A 15,609-nucleotide genomic window follows, 5' to 3' on the forward strand; every position below is an offset into this window, starting at 1 on the left:
CATCCCCCATGTCTAACCCGTCTTGACGCCGTCTACGTGTGCACGAAGATAGACACCACCTGTATCAACACCTTATTCTCCTAGCCAGCAGAGTAACCACTCTGGTAATGCTGCGAAAGAAATTGGCGAGTATCATTAGTACCTGATGGTGGTAATGACTCAGTAATGCAGTGATCCTGGCGACGCGGCGACTAATACTAGTAACAATGACAAAACACAAGAGAGGAGGATGTACTGGAACTGGAAGTACGTGTAACGGCGAATTTTCCAGTGTTCAAATAATAGACCGATCCCCTTATTATACTGGGTTCGAACACGGGGGCAACCTCACTCGCGATCGAGCTAGTTTTTGAACGTGACAGCATCTTTGACAGTGTGTTTCAGGTTTGTTTTGGCATGTCTTCTGCTGAATAGTTCAAGTAGTTTGCGATGGCTTCGAGCGGTGCTAAACCTCCTGCTGGTAGGAGCAGAGTCTCCGAGAGAGACATGGACTGTGATGCCGCTGCAGGATTTTTTCAAGGCGCGGGAGGGAACGATCTCGGGCCACAAACAGGAGTTACTCCAGAGGTGAGTTTTGTTGTTGTTGAAATATTCGAATCGCGAATCGTGTTGTGAGATTTATTTTGTGCCTTGTAGGCTACAGCAGACCATATTTCTTTCTCCTTGCGATCGGTGCTGAAGATAATAGTAACCTTTTTCTGGTCTGTCTTTTCCTCTCCAGAGCCATCTTCTATGAAGGTAACCGTGGTGCTGCCAAGTCACCAAGTCGCGATCAGCAGCCCTGAAGTGTAAAAATCGATTTTCCAACGATCTGGTTGGACATCAGCCACTAAAGTACTTCTGATTTGCCTGTAGTGACAACAGCAGCCATCCTTGGACACCTTGCAAAGACAGGAAAAGCCACTGGTGGAAGCGACTGCTATGAGGTGACGATAGCAGTGCAGTGGTGATCGCTGTTTTGTCAAGTCGAAGGGCTAGCCAACCCAGAGGAAGCATAAAAAAACGATGAGCAGTGCGTGGTATTTGTTGAGCGTGAAGAGCTAGAGGAGGACGGTGCAAACACATGGACTGAGTGGATGGTGTTTGAAGAACAGTGTGCTGTGTGCCGGCTGGTGGTGATGGTGGTCTTTGTCAGCATGTATTCGTGCTGCTTCTTGTGCTGGAACACTTCTCGCCCAGGAAGGCAGATTGCGTGCTCCCTGGCCCTCAGTTGGCTATGGGGCATTTGTTCCAGGAACATTACCCCAGAGCCAATGATGAGTCGTACCTTTGAAAAGTCGAAGCTTGCTGTTAATCGCGAGCGTAGCGCAGTGGATTGCTCCCTCTTCGAAGCACGAGGGCCAAAGCTTGCCGCTGTCTGCAGCAAAGTGTGTGTGCGGTTCTTTCGAACCTATGAATATACCCCCCTGCATGTTCAGAGTGAACTATTTTTATTTAACATCCTCAACCCGCCACCACCATGCGTTCTTGGCCGAACTAATGCACGAAGCATAAACACACCAGCACAGCAAGGACACTTCCGTTGACAGATATTGTTTACGCCTCTAGACCGCTGTTTCTTTTCTTCGAGCTCATCGTTAGAGGAGGATAGTAGCAGGATACTAATGATGATATAATAGAAGATAATAGACAGTTTATGGTCCGATATTGATGATTGAAGATCTAAGAAAGCAATGACAGAGATTGCGAAATGGATAATATTATCATGATTATATGCCAGTCTGGTAATGCGTTGTACTAGTGGACAGTATTGAAATCATCACTGCATTCGATGCAAATATTGGTATACCTTTGGTTTCAGTATTGGAAAAAAAGAGTAAGAGAACCTGGTTGATTTGGTTGCATCTGCGACTGGCTACCGGGTGTTGTGATCAGCAATGTTACCATGGGAGAAAATAAGAGCGCAAGGATCTGTTGGGTCTTGTTGTGCCGGTGCGAGAACCCTAAGTGCATGGCAAAATAGAACTGTTTCATCCACAATGCAGAATGTCTTGCGGTACATGGCATTGATGACTGAACATCTCGCCAGCTTGCCCAAATGGGGATCATGCCCAAACGGAGGAACAAGACATCTTTCCAGCTCAGCTAGCTATATAGTATATACCGTGAAACGGATGATTAACTTGTGCCACGCATGGCAGCTTCTGTTCCATTCGGCCCAGGCTTAGACACATCAATGCCAATAGCAGCTGAACCTCCATTACATGCTCATTGGCGATTTACGGCCACCTCCAACTGTATCCGCCGTCCCTCAGCTTCCGTCTTCGCAGATCTGGCTCGGCGCAGTACATTTTCTCGCCTAGGCTCAAAGAAGTCCCACAGAGCGGTCCGAACACCTGAAGGCAAACCAGTCAGAAACTGGGGCGGCTCAGAGTCTTTCTTTATGTTATTGTACGTAAGCTGTTTTTCGGCTTTCTTCACCCCATCGTCCAACTGCTCCGCGAGACTCTGTACACGAGCTCTACTTGCTGCCAACTCCTGATGCAGATGCTGCACTTCCATTACAGGACCAAACTGCACTAAGCCAGGTTCCTTTCCAACTCAAAATGCCGTTGCCTCTCAGCAAAATACTGGTTTGCGAGCATGGGGAGCTCGTGATGCAGACGCTGCACTTCCATGACCGAACTGCACTAGGCTCAGCAAATTCTGTTTTGCGAGCATGGGGAGCAGAGCGTCCAGACTCCACTCTCTTGCGAAAAGCAAACCTGGTACCGTAGGACAGCTGTTTGGTTTCCTGGACTCATCCTGCCCTTGTAGAGCTGGGCAAAACGATTTGGACTTCGGGATAGAAATGATCGCTGCAACTCAAATATTCAGAGTGACCCTAAAACTACGTCCTTCCTCACGGGGAATAGCCTGGATCCGCTTGCTCCAGGCCGCTGTGGCTCCACACGAGGAAAGGAGTGAAATGACTTGTTTGCTTCGTCCTCCTGTTCTGACAGTGAGGAACGCAGCAATGATCCTGAGAAGGCATCCTGAAGTCGTAAAAAGGAAGACGTCTAAACAAAAACAAAACAGCTCAAATCAAAAGTCCTTGTGGCATTTTTTGTAGACAGGCTTGCACTGCGTGTAGATTTCGCGTGCTCTGCACTTCGCATGCGAGAAGTCACGCAAAGCCGAGGTGAGGTTGGTCGCGTGTGTGCAGCAGGATCCCACGCGACTGCGGAGTTGCCCCCTTGCTCGAACCCAGACAATAATAAGGGGATCGGTCTATTGTACTTGTTTGCAGGTATGTGCTGTGGGATTGATTCGACTAGTACTTAGTAGTAGTACTAGTAGTAGTAGTACGTGTAGTAGATGCCATGTCATGGCCGTTCCACCAGGGTTACTACGTACAATGACATGATGTACTCCACTAGTACTGTCTGTAGTGGTAGGCAAAGACTTCGAGCACGTGCACGCAGCGCTTCCAAAGTACGTGGCGCTTGCAATCAGCTGATGAAAAAGGGATGCAATCAGATGCTGACTGAAGTGAAGGCGCAGGCCACATCAGTGTACGTCGTGTTCAATGGATATGGCGGCGTGGTGTGACTGGCTGTGTGCGACGGGCTGGCAGGGCAATGATTGCCTCAGGGGCCTCTTAGTCTTGCCGGAGTCTTGGCAACTGAGTCTTGGTCTGCCGCGTAGGCCAGTTCGCTTCGTTGTCCGTTCCCCGTCACGTCACTATGGGACAAGTACAGTCAGCCGCAGTATCTTTGTTTTGTGATGCATGAACGGACAACGAAGCGAACCCGCGATATTCATGTTAAAACAAAATGGCGTCACGATTTATTGAAAGTGGTATAGTTGGTGGTACGAGTGTTCAAAACCATTTGAACTTCATACTGTTCGTCTTCTTTTTGACATGCTCTCTTTCCATCGTCCTTAGCTTTTGTTTGTTGTGAGCTGTTTTGGCTTTCTCCTGTACCTCTGGGGGATGCCAAGTGATGGTTTTGAGAAGCTGGTGATGGCTGTGAGCGAGAGTTTGCCGATCGGCGTCGTCCTCGCTGTAGCGATGAAAATACTAGTTACTGCGCACCTGGCAGATATCACAACACGTCGGAGCGTCCAGGAGCAAAGGAATCTTGGGTTTTCACTGGAATCTTGTTCCTCCAGCATCGTGTAGCCCACCGTTGGTGAATGGCGGTCCAGAAAGGTCGAACCTGGTCTTCTGCAGCACCTCGCAGTCCTGCGACGCACACCGTGTACGCCTGCCATGTATTGTACAAATAAAACTCATGCAGTAGTGGACTCTACAGTGATGAGTCTCAGCCTGTATGCTGCAAAAGACGCAGGAAATGTGACTGGTGCAGGCGCGTCGGAAGGAGTTTGGAAGTGGGGCGGCCATGGAAGGGGGGTCCGGGGGTCCTCCCCCGGGAAAAAAATTTCAAAAATTAAAGCCAATTGCAAGCATTTCCGGGCATTTGGTGCCATTTCAGTGTAAGGTTCCGACGCCCTTGTGGTGTCTGTACACTCAGTGACTGAACGCCAACACCCCAGTCTTCTCCTGCAGGATCTGTTTGACATTGACATTATGCAGTAGGTCGGCATTGACCTGGTTTGGCGGCTATCGTAATACTAATAGTATCTGCCTGGTTGGATGTAGCAGGTTGGCGTTTGCTCGTCGTCCAGTCCGGAATTTTCTTGTAACTCACGGTGGAGTACGCGCAGGGTTTGTGATCATCCCTGTTCACTTCAATATTATCAAACACAACGTTTCCTTTGTCACTCATCTTATCCTAAGTACTGAATTTGCTGACGATATTGCACCACACTTGTCACAACCTACCGCCACTGCTGGCGGTGGCGACTGGTTCGTCAATGGCGGTGACCAGGCTGACTGACTAGCTTCGAGACAGCGGCCTCGTTGTCAACCCCGCGGCAGCCTAAAGGTTGATTTTATCGATCCAGCCTCAGCGCCATGTTGACAATGCCCTAGTGACTGTGTGTCATGGATTGCCTTGCCATCAGCGGTCATTGCCGTCCACCTTGGTGCAGCCCTCAACAACTGGCTCAGCCCATGGGAGTCTCAAGTGGACAAAGTTGTTGCCAAAGTAGCTCAGAAGATTGGTGCATCGTGGTGTAGGTGAGCACATAACTAGGACTTCCCAGCGCCTATTTGTCCAGGCTGCGATACTATGTGACATGCTGTACTGCACATTCTTTTCAGCACTGCAAGGCCGGCAGCTGGACCGACTGCAGGGGCCGCGCACATGCAGGCCGCCTGTTGCCAGTGCAGCATTCTGGAACGTTCCTTCCTTCTGAGATCCGTGGAATAATAACTTTCTTTGCTTCAAAGCAAGTTGCTTACCTTTCTGTTGTGCTCCCAATGTCCTTACAACAATAACCTACAGCAATGTTTTATTTTCCTTTCCATTCCCCAACCAATGAATACTACAATGTCGATTCTATTTCTGAATACTTTAGTGTGTGCCCGCGCACGCACGTGTGTGTGTGTGTATACCTCACTCGCCACTCGAAGTTCTGTTCCCCATTACTGGAACACTGCCTGTTCTTTCAGGACCTGCCATCATCTGCGGATGGGCATTCAATGATTGTATTGTGTGTGTCTGTGTGTGTGTGTTTCATTCAGAATCAGATCCGCTATCGTTGCTATAAGAGAAAATCTGTGGGTTCACATCCAGTGCATTTGTAGATTTGCGTGCTTTTCTCGCCACGGGCGCATACATGGGACATTGTGTGTGTGTGCGTCTGTGTGTATGGGGATATTGTCTGTATCGGCTTTTGGTACTAATGTTCAGGTCTGTGCTTGCATGTGTGAACATGAAATTGTTCGGTTCTGTGCATGCTATTGCTATGTTGTATATTATTGTATGTATGTGTGCATTTCCACGAACAGTGTAGATGAGCGTGGAGAGTGCATTCATCCCTCATCAACCACTTCCCCTTGGGCTTACGAGAGTTTTTTCTGCGTACCTCTCATTTTTGTTTGTTTCTCTCTGATACTGTATTGATGCCGGTACCTGTACCTCGATGTGTTCCTCTATCTGCAGTCGCCTTTATCCTTCGGTCAAGTTAACTTTTATTGTTCTCTATTTATCGTGCGAATCAAAATAAACAATAATAACACAAGTCATGCTAGAGTGACGACATGTGCATGTAGTAGGGTTGATGGAATGGGACGTTATAATTAGGTGGAACAGAACACACATTGGGCAGATTGATTGGGCATCATTGATTGTGCTCAGTCTAAACAGTGAACATAATAATTATCTCCAGTGACAGACTGTAGCGGCTAGCCTCCAATAGGTAGCTGGCACTAGTCGCTACTGCTTGTTTCACAGGTGCCGCCAGAACCCCTGTTGTGTCATGCTATAGATGCACATGCCCTGTTCTGGGGCATACTGAGGTACTTTGATTTTGTTGACTGCATGTAGACAGCATCCACTAGTAGTACACGTAGACCTTGGCTCTTTGTAGGTCAACCACCATCGCATGGATCGGTCGGTGACTATGCACTTGGAGGTTGGAATAGCCTGGCTGAACAGATATTGCCATGGCCCAGGGAGTGAACTCGCTTACTCGACTATCCCGGTTTTAGTTAGCCAGCATGAGTGGTGCAATTTGTCCATACCATGTTGCGAGCTCACAGTTGTTTGGGCAGGTTTTGAGCTGCACCACGAAACAAAGCGAAATAACGGCGTGACTGTAGAGCAAGGAAGCGGCGAGACGGCACTTCCAGGATGAGACAGGCAGTAGAGATGTGTTCACAGCACGAGCAACCTCTCAAACCCTGCCGGTACTCCACAGTTACAAGAAAATGTCGGACTGGACGACGCGCCAATGCAAACCTGCTTCATCCACCCAGGCAGATAGCTGCCAAACCAGGCCAATGTCGACCCACTGCATACCGGTATGTCAATGTCAAACAGATCCTGCAGGAGAAGACTGGGATGATATTGGCGTCCAGTGTACGGACACCAGTCACATTTCCTGCGTCTTTTGCAGCATACAGGATAGACTCATCACTATAAAGTCCACTACTTCGTGATTTTTATTTGTAGAATACATGACAGGCGTATTCAGTGTGCCTCGCAGGACTGCGAGATGCTGCAGAAGACCAGGTTCGACCTTTCTGAACGGCCATTCACCGACGGTGGGCTACACGATGCTGGAGGAACTAGATTCCAGTGAAAACCCAAGATTCCTTTGCTCCTGGACGCTCCGACGTGTTGTGATATCTGCCAGATGCGCAGTAACTAGTATTTTCATCGCTATAGCGAGGACGACGCCGATCGGCAAACTCTCGCTCACAGCCATCACCAGCCTCTCAAAACCATCACTTGGCATCCCCCAGAGGTATAGGAGAAAGCCAAAACAGCTCTCAACAAACAAAAGCTAAGGACGATGGAAAGAGAGTATGTCAAAAAGAAGACGAACAGTATGAAGTTCAAATGCGTTTGAACATTCGTACCACCAACTATACCACTTTCAATAAATCGTGACGCCATTTTGTTTTAACACGCATACGGTCCACTGGCCTACGCGGCAGACCAAGACTCAGTTGCCAAGACTCTGGCAAGAGGCCCCTGAGGCAATCACTGTCCTGCCAGCCCGTCGCACACAGTCAGTCACACCACGCCGCCATATCCGTTGAACACGTACACTGATGTGGCCTGCGCCTTCAGTCAGCATCTGATTACATCCCTTTTTCATCAGCTGATTGCAAGCGCCACGCACCATGGTGACGTGTGTTTGGAAGCGCTGCGTGCACGTGCTTGGAGTCTTTGCCTAGTATTACTACTAGTACAGACAGTACTTGTGTAGTACATCATGTCATTGTACGTAGTAACCGTGGTGGAACGGCCTTGCCACCCAGCATCTGCTACACGTACTACTGTAGTCGAATTAATCCCACAGCACATACCTGCAAACAAGTACAATTATTTGAACACTGGAAAATTCGCTGTTACACGTACTTCCAGTTCCAGTACATCCTCCTCTCTTGTGTTTTGTCATTGGTACTATTAGTCGCCGCGTCGCCAGGATCACTGCATTACCGAGTCATTACCAGTATCGAGTTCGAAACAGGACGACTGACAACGGGAACAAGTTAGTGGGAACGACATTTATTATAGACGACGAGACAAGAGACCAAGACTAACGAAACGACTACATGGTGATTATTGACGAGTGAGAAAAGAGAGAGAGAGAGATCAAGTCTGAACGGCAAGATAAAGGGCCTGGGTAGCTATGGCAAATATGGGCGCGCAAGTAGCTACCCAGGCCAACGGAACAGAAGGAGACAAAAGGTGAGTACGTAAGTGCATGCAGGCCAGCTAGAAAAGGTACGGGAGGAGGTACCTAACATACAACCCCTCCATGAAAAAAATCCCGCGTCCTCGCGGAGAGAAAAGAAAGAGAGAAAAAGATTTAAAAAAATGAACTGGAGGAGAAAACACATACACACACACATACTGCACGCGCGCATGGATCTCACGAAAGTGTGTACTAAAAATGCACTCGTACACATCATTCCTGTACTACTTATTGTGTGTAATAACTATTGGAGTTTGACGAGGAACGTGAATTACTAGTATTTTGCACGGCTAATACAGCCTAGTTACACTTTTGCTAAACATCCAAAAATTAGAGCGTGGCTCACCACTGTACCTCCTCCCGTACCTTTTCTAGCTGGCCTGCATGCACTTACGTACTCACCTTTGTCTCCTTTTGTTCGTTGGCCTGGATAGCTACTTGCGCGCCCATATTTGCCATAGCTACCCAAGCCCTTTATCTTGCCGTTCAGACTTGATCTCTCTCTCTCTTTTCTCACTCGTCAATAATCACCATGTAGTCGTTTGGTTCGTCTTGGTCTCTTGTCTCGTCGTCTATAATAAATGTCGTTCCCACTAACTTGTTCCCGTTGTCAGTCGTTCTGTTTCGAACTCAACATTGGCGCCCGATTATTGATCGACCCACGACCCTGAGATCATCCCATGCCCAGCCGTCCTCAACCACCATTCGTCTCGTCTATGTCAACCTCGTCTCGTCCATGTCAGTCTCGTCTCTCCTACGCCAACCTCGTCTCGTCTCTATCAACCTCGTCTCTCCTACGCCAACCTTACCTCGTCTATTCTCGTTCAAGCCATGCAGGTCAGCTACCTTTCTCTCTTTCTTTTTTTGTATGCTTCTTCGTCAAATTTATTTTCGTGAATTTTTTTGTAGTGTGTGCGCGCGCGTGTGTTCGTAAAACATAACCAAGTTAGGGGTCCGATCATGGTGAGTAGGCACCGGCGGATTATGCCAGCATAATTATTGGCATAATTTGGTGGTTGAAAATTTGGAGCACAATTTGGCATCCTCTCGGAGGTAGGAGTAACTACACGATTATACCACAGTTCTAGTAGGTCTAAGGCTATACAATTGTGTAGATCTACAATGCACCTGATCAGTGCTGGTGGTCTGCATGGTAAAGGGATCGGAGGTCATGCAGATAGTGTTTTCAATGAAAAGCAGGGTAGAAATCATGGCAATACAGTATTGTATCCTCAAACTCGTCTTCTTCAAAGTTCTTTCTCACACGGACACAGAACATGTAGCAGAAGATGCGAGTGAATCAGCCTTCATCAGGTATCCCGGGGCGGACGAGATAGTGGCGGGTAGTCCGCAAAACTCCGTGTACTACAGTACATGTACATGTACATTACATTCATTTTGTACATTATGCAGGTTACGAAGTCATGACCTCTGGATTTTAGCAGCCATGATACATGTATGTCTGCAGGCTATGGATATTTCTCTAAATTGATATATAGTTGATGTTCGGTGATGATGGAAGGAGAGGTGGAGCTACGGGAGAGACGAGCTGATTATTCGCAGGGTGAGGGTGACATCGGTTGGACGAGTATGATGTTACGAAGACAGTTGAACATGATAATTTTCAAAGGTAACTCAAACTACTTTGGCAATGAAATAATATTTTTACCGAAGTACAAATAAAAAGAAATCAAGTAATGAATGGAAGAATTCGGATGGTGAGCTAGGTGTCAGGCCGCCGAATGTCTCAGTACTCCTTGTCAGCTTTGTGCCATTTTGTCACACTAGCTAACTGTATAAGATCTGGTTCGGTCGGTGGACAGTTGTTTATAGCTCGTAACATTTTGTCCTCCTTTTTCACCATGAATAGAAGAAGTAATGTTTTCTCTTTTCCATGTTGATCTCTAACATGCATGGACATCTTGGTATGGGGATACAAATGTATTTTGTTGTACTTATGGCCACTTGCAACTTTCAAGTACGAAAAAAGGCACACTTTTCCAAACTTTGAGGCTCCATAAGTACAACAAAGTGAATATAATTATATCCCCGGGTGCCAAAGCATAATAATTATGAGGATTTTACGAGCATAATGCGAGAATCCATGAAAGCATAATTCCATGATTTCGCGAGCATAATCCGCCGGAGCTAGGCACAGGCGGATTATGCTCGCGAAATCAAGGAATTATGCTTTCATGGATTCTCGCATTATGCTCGTGAAATCCTCATATTATGCTTTAGCACCCGGGGATATATTCACTTTGTTGTACTTATGGAGCCTCAAAGTTCGGGAAAGTGTGCCTTTTTTCGTACTTGCAAGTTGCAAGTGGCCATAAGTACAAGAAAATACATTTACATGAGTATCCCCATACCAAGGTGTCCATGCATGTAAGAGGTCAACATGGAAAAGAGAAAACAATACTTCTTCTATTCATTACTTGATTTCAAACAATAGGAGGACAGAGAAAGTGTTTTTACTCCTAGTTTCACCCACTAAGCCATCATCAGAAAACAGTAATGAGAAATCTGGATCAGTACACTTTGCTTTGTGAGTATATAAAACAATACTGATCCAGATTTCTCATTACTGTTTTCTGACGATCGCTTAGTGCGTGAAACTCAGAGTAAAAACACTTTCTCTCTCTTCCTATTGTTTGAACCAGCTCTACCACTCGGTATTGAGCACTCTCTTGGACAGCCTGGAGCCTCTCTGTTTTACATTACTTGATTTCTTTTGTACTTCAGTAAAAATATTATTTCATTGCCAAATTAGTTTGAAATTAGTTTGAGTTACTTTTGAAAATCATCATGGTCAACTGTCTTCGTAATCATCATACTCGTCCATCCGATGTCACCCTGGGCCTCACCCTGCGAATAATGAGCTCATCTCTCCCTAGCTCCACGTCTCCTTCCATCATGACCGAACATCAACTATACATCAATTTAGAGCAATATCCGTAACCTGCAGTCATATCATGGCTGCTAAAATCCAGACTGGTCATGACTTCGTAACATGCATAATGTACATTATTATTATTATTATTATTATTATTATGAAATGACCCAAAGGCAATGTGCCTATCGAGGGGTTCATTTGATTGAAAGAACAGTAGATGTAGATGTATGTACAAAGAGAAGTAGGGATTGATGAGGAGAGAAATGGGGAAAATCAACTGCAAGGTGGCGGAATTCCGCTGATTGCATAAGCATAGTCAGTTGTAAATTTCCTGAGGGCAGCTTTGAACGTATAGAGCGAGGCTTCCGATGTTAGACTGGGGGGTAAACAGTTCCATAGAATAGCAGTTCGGAACATGAAGAGAGACTTAGACAATGATTTAAATTTGGGAAGAATGATTTTATTTGGTCGTCGCTCACTATTCGTAATCTTGAAATGGAAATCAGCAAGGTAATCACGATGATGGAAAACATATCTGTGAAAAGTAGTGAGACTGATGATTTGACGACGATAGGCTAGTGACTCTAGGGAGCATTTAGAATTTAAGACAGATTTGGAAGAAGTGTAATCAAATGCAATTTTTTTCTTTTTCAGTAGAGCTCTAGCAAACCTTGCCTGTAATTGATCAAGAGTGGTCATGGGTTTCTTATTAGATCCAAACGACCACACCGTACAGCTATATTCGATCACAGGTCTTACGAACCCTTTGTACAGTATGATCATTGCCGAAGGCGTAAGTTGCTGGGACATAATTGACAGTAGGTGCACTCGATATCTGAACTTCGAAGTTATTGAGGCGACATGTTTGCGGAAATCCAGGTTGTCGGTCAAGGTGATGCCAAGATGTTGCAGTTCAGAAACCACCGTTAATGGCTCATTGTACATTTGGTATTGGATTCCTGCAGTAGGTGTATCATTGATAGCTCTATGGCACAGCACGGATGTCTTGCTTGCTGAGAATTCACCTCCATTGTTCCTGCCCCATGTTTGACATGCATCAAGATCAGACTGCATGTTCGCTCTACTGGCGAGGGTGTCTTCAGGTTTGTAAGCCAGTAGGAGGGTGACATCATCTGCAAATAGATATTGCGTGGAATGTTGCATAGCGTTGGGCAGGTCATTTATATAGAGTAGGAATAGGAGTGGTGAAAGGTGGGAACCTTGAGGCACTCCGCAGTTGATGCTCCGCTTCTTCGATTTAGTGCTATGTACCTTCACTTCAATTTGTCGATCCCCTAAGAAGCTCTTCAGCCATTTTACTGACGAAGCTGTAGCAATCTTACCGAATTTCTTTAGGAGTATAGAGTGGTCGACCCGGTCGAAAGCTTTCCTGAAATCTAGAGATATCAGGTCAAAATTAGTGCCATTATCAATATTTACAGCCATTGATTGGGTTAGCAAGATAAGTTGGTCCGTTACAGACTTGTTGCGTACATATGCGAATTGACCTTTACAAATTACACCCTTGGTCATCAAGTATCGAAGTAGACGTTCCGAGAGAATCTTTTCCATTAGTTTCGCTATGCATGGGAGAAGGGATATAGGTCTGTAATTGGTAGGCTCTTTGGCGCAACCTCTATTCTTGTACACCGGTATTACAGTGGATGATTTCCAGGAGGACGGGAACACACCATCATCAAGGCTGTAGTTGAACAATACTGATAGTGATTGGGAAAGGATATCTGCGAATTGCTTTAGTATACGGTTTGTCAGGTTGATGTCTGATGATGATTTATGTTGTTGCAGCCTCTTTGCTGCATCGAAGACTTCAACAGGGCGTATGTTTCCGAATCCAAATTTGTTTCCATCGACGTCGGCTTCATTGATTGTTATACTAGTTGCTACAGTATTCGGCGGCGTTGACTGAGTGGTGCATTGGCGGGCAAAGAAGGTGCACAGCGTTTCGGCCTTCGCTTGATCTGTTTTGTGAATTTCATTGCCGTTCTGCAGGTCTGGAATTGCCTTTTTATTTGTTTGATCACTATTGCATATTGCTTTGGCACGTTTCCACCACGCATAGCCACCCTTTCTTTCCTTGCCAAGCATTGTGTATCTGAGCGTTGACAAGTATGTGTCCTTGGCGGCTCTTAATGACCGGTGGTACAGGTTGCGCGAGAGTTTGTATGCAGCTCGTAAGGAATCGTTGAGTGGCTCCTTTCGGTGGAGCACATAGAGGCGGTTAGTTCGCTGACGTTGCGTCTTAAGTTTTTTTGTGAACCATGGTTGGTTCGACTGGGTGTTTTTCCGGCGTGTGATGGTCGTTGCTGCCTGAATTGCCTGGTCCAGCAGTGCAGAGTAGGCCATGCATCTGAAACTGATGTGCACGTTGGTGCCCTGCATGCATTCGGTCAATGGTAGTGTGCTCAGTTTCTGCCTGAGGAGGTGCATGTCAACCTTTCTGGAGACTGCAGCTGCGTTGACAGTACTTCTAGAGTGGCGTTTCTCTGGTGGAGAATATGCGCAAAATAGAGGACAGTGGTCTGCAATGGGCATGGATGTGTAACATGAAGTGACAAGATGGGGCATATTAGTTAAAATCAGGTCTAGGGACGGATTAGAGTCTTTAGTTGGCCTCGTTCCATGGTTCTTGGAGACCATAGTGAAGCCATAGTCGTCAAAGGCGGACTGCATGTGTCTACCTGCAGTGTTCGTAGGGTCTGCGTTGTTCCACTCATTGTTCTTGGAGTTAAAGTCTCCCACGACAATTACTGGACGGTTGTCAACGAGGGGGTGAAGAGGACTGAATGAGTTGCAGAATGCAAGACTATCGTGTCTTGGAGGACGGTACATACAGGAAATGATTGTAGCTCCTGTTTCGACAGTTATCATCTCTGAATTGTTGCACTCTAGATCCCGGCGGCGCATAGCACAAAGGGCGGACGAAGAGAAGACTGCTACCCCACCACCACCCAAGTCGCTCCATGTAGTGCTGCACTGGGACCGGTCACGACGGAACAGGTCGTAACCCGGTATCTTAATGATCTCGTCTGGGATACACGAATTTAGCCACGTTTCCGTTATACACAAAATGTCTACTTTATGGTGGTCAAGGAGGTCTGTAATATCAGCCAGTTTATGTTTCATACTACGACAGTTCAGGGTACATATCCGAATGCAAGAATTATTGTTATTGTTGTGGGGGGATGCGTTTACTGGTGTGGTATCAGGTGGAGGTTGTTCTCTTACAAACGTTGAGTGGGGTTGGGCATGATAGGTGCGAGGCATGAAAACTGGTGCATGGGGATTGAGTGGGAACACGGTCGTGGCTGCTGTTGAGCGGGGTTGGGCACGATAGGTGCAAGGTATGAAGACTGGTGCATGGGGGTTGAGTGGGAGCAAGGTCGTGGCTGCTGTTGAGCAGGGTTGGGCACGATAGATGCGAGGTAAGAAGACTGGTGCATGGGGATTGAGTGGGAACACGGTCGATTAGTTGGTGGCTGTGGGCCTATTTGCCTCGCTGAAGTCCCATGGCCGAACCTGAATGGGCGCTGGCCAAAACCCATCTGCCTCCATGGCTGCACATTGGTCTTCACGGACTGTAAGCCCTGCAGCTTTTGTGCCTACATGTTTGCGAGAAGGAAAGGTGCGGCAAGCTGTGGGTGTGATGCCATTCTGGACACAGTGGGACGTTATGGAGTCTGCGTCGCAACTGTCATCAATATTGCCAACAAAGTATACTTTCCGCAGGGAGCCAAGAGAACCTCTCAGTTTGCGGCTGGTAACTGTAGTCCATTGTTCGTCGTGTTGCTGGTGTTGGTGGTGTTGGTGGTGCTGTTGTTGCTGCTGCTGCTGCTTCTGGCGCTGTTGTTGTTGTTGTTGTTGTTGTTGTTGTTGTTGTTGTCGCTGTTGGGGTCGTTGGTGCTGGTTAGTTTGCTGGCGGTGCTCCTGTGGGAGAGGTGGCTGCGCAGTGACCGATGGCTTGGAGGAGGGCCGAAGTGCTCCGTTGTCACTGGAGCTATTGAGCACTGATGCCCATACGCGCTGCTGGGTCGTGGATCTGCAAGTGCTGCAACTTGTAGTGGTATCCATGTGGTTGGCTTGCTGCATTTGCAGCCCATGTGCACCCGGCTTGGATACGGTATCGCCCGCCTTTTTGAATGGGGTCGGTGCAGTGTGTTGTACATTGTACATGCTCTACTGACTTGAGGCGCCCTTGGTTGGCTTGCTGCATTTGCAGGCCACGTGCACCCGGCTTGGATACGGTATCGCCAGCCGTTTTGAGTGGGGTCGGTTCAGTGTACATGTGTTGCATATGCTCTACTGACTTGAGGCGCGCTTCCTGTTCCTTACACTTGTCCTCCAGCGCAGATATACGGGAATCTGATTGCACCGTACTAATAGGCGTATGCGTGTGTGCAAGGTCAGCTTGCTCTTTTCTAATCATGGAGAGTTCC

General features: G+C 47.1%; 1 long non-coding RNA gene across 1 annotated transcript; it reads left to right on the top strand.

Annotated features, from left to right (window-relative positions):
• The first annotated feature begins 419 nt into the window (after positions 1-419).
• LOC135818973 (uncharacterized) lies at positions 420-1,830 on the top strand. The gene is made up of 2 exons (XR_010553845.1): positions 420-567; positions 722-1,830. It is a non-coding gene; the product is annotated as an uncharacterized LOC135818973 (long non-coding RNA).
• Positions 1,831-15,609: the final 13,779 nt, after the last annotated feature.

Source organism: Sycon ciliatum, chromosome 6 (genome assembly GCF_964019385.1).
Source record: "Sycon ciliatum chromosome 6, ocSycCili1.1, whole genome shotgun sequence".
Lineage (NCBI taxonomy): Eukaryota > Metazoa > Porifera > Calcarea > Leucosolenida > Sycettidae > Sycon > Sycon ciliatum.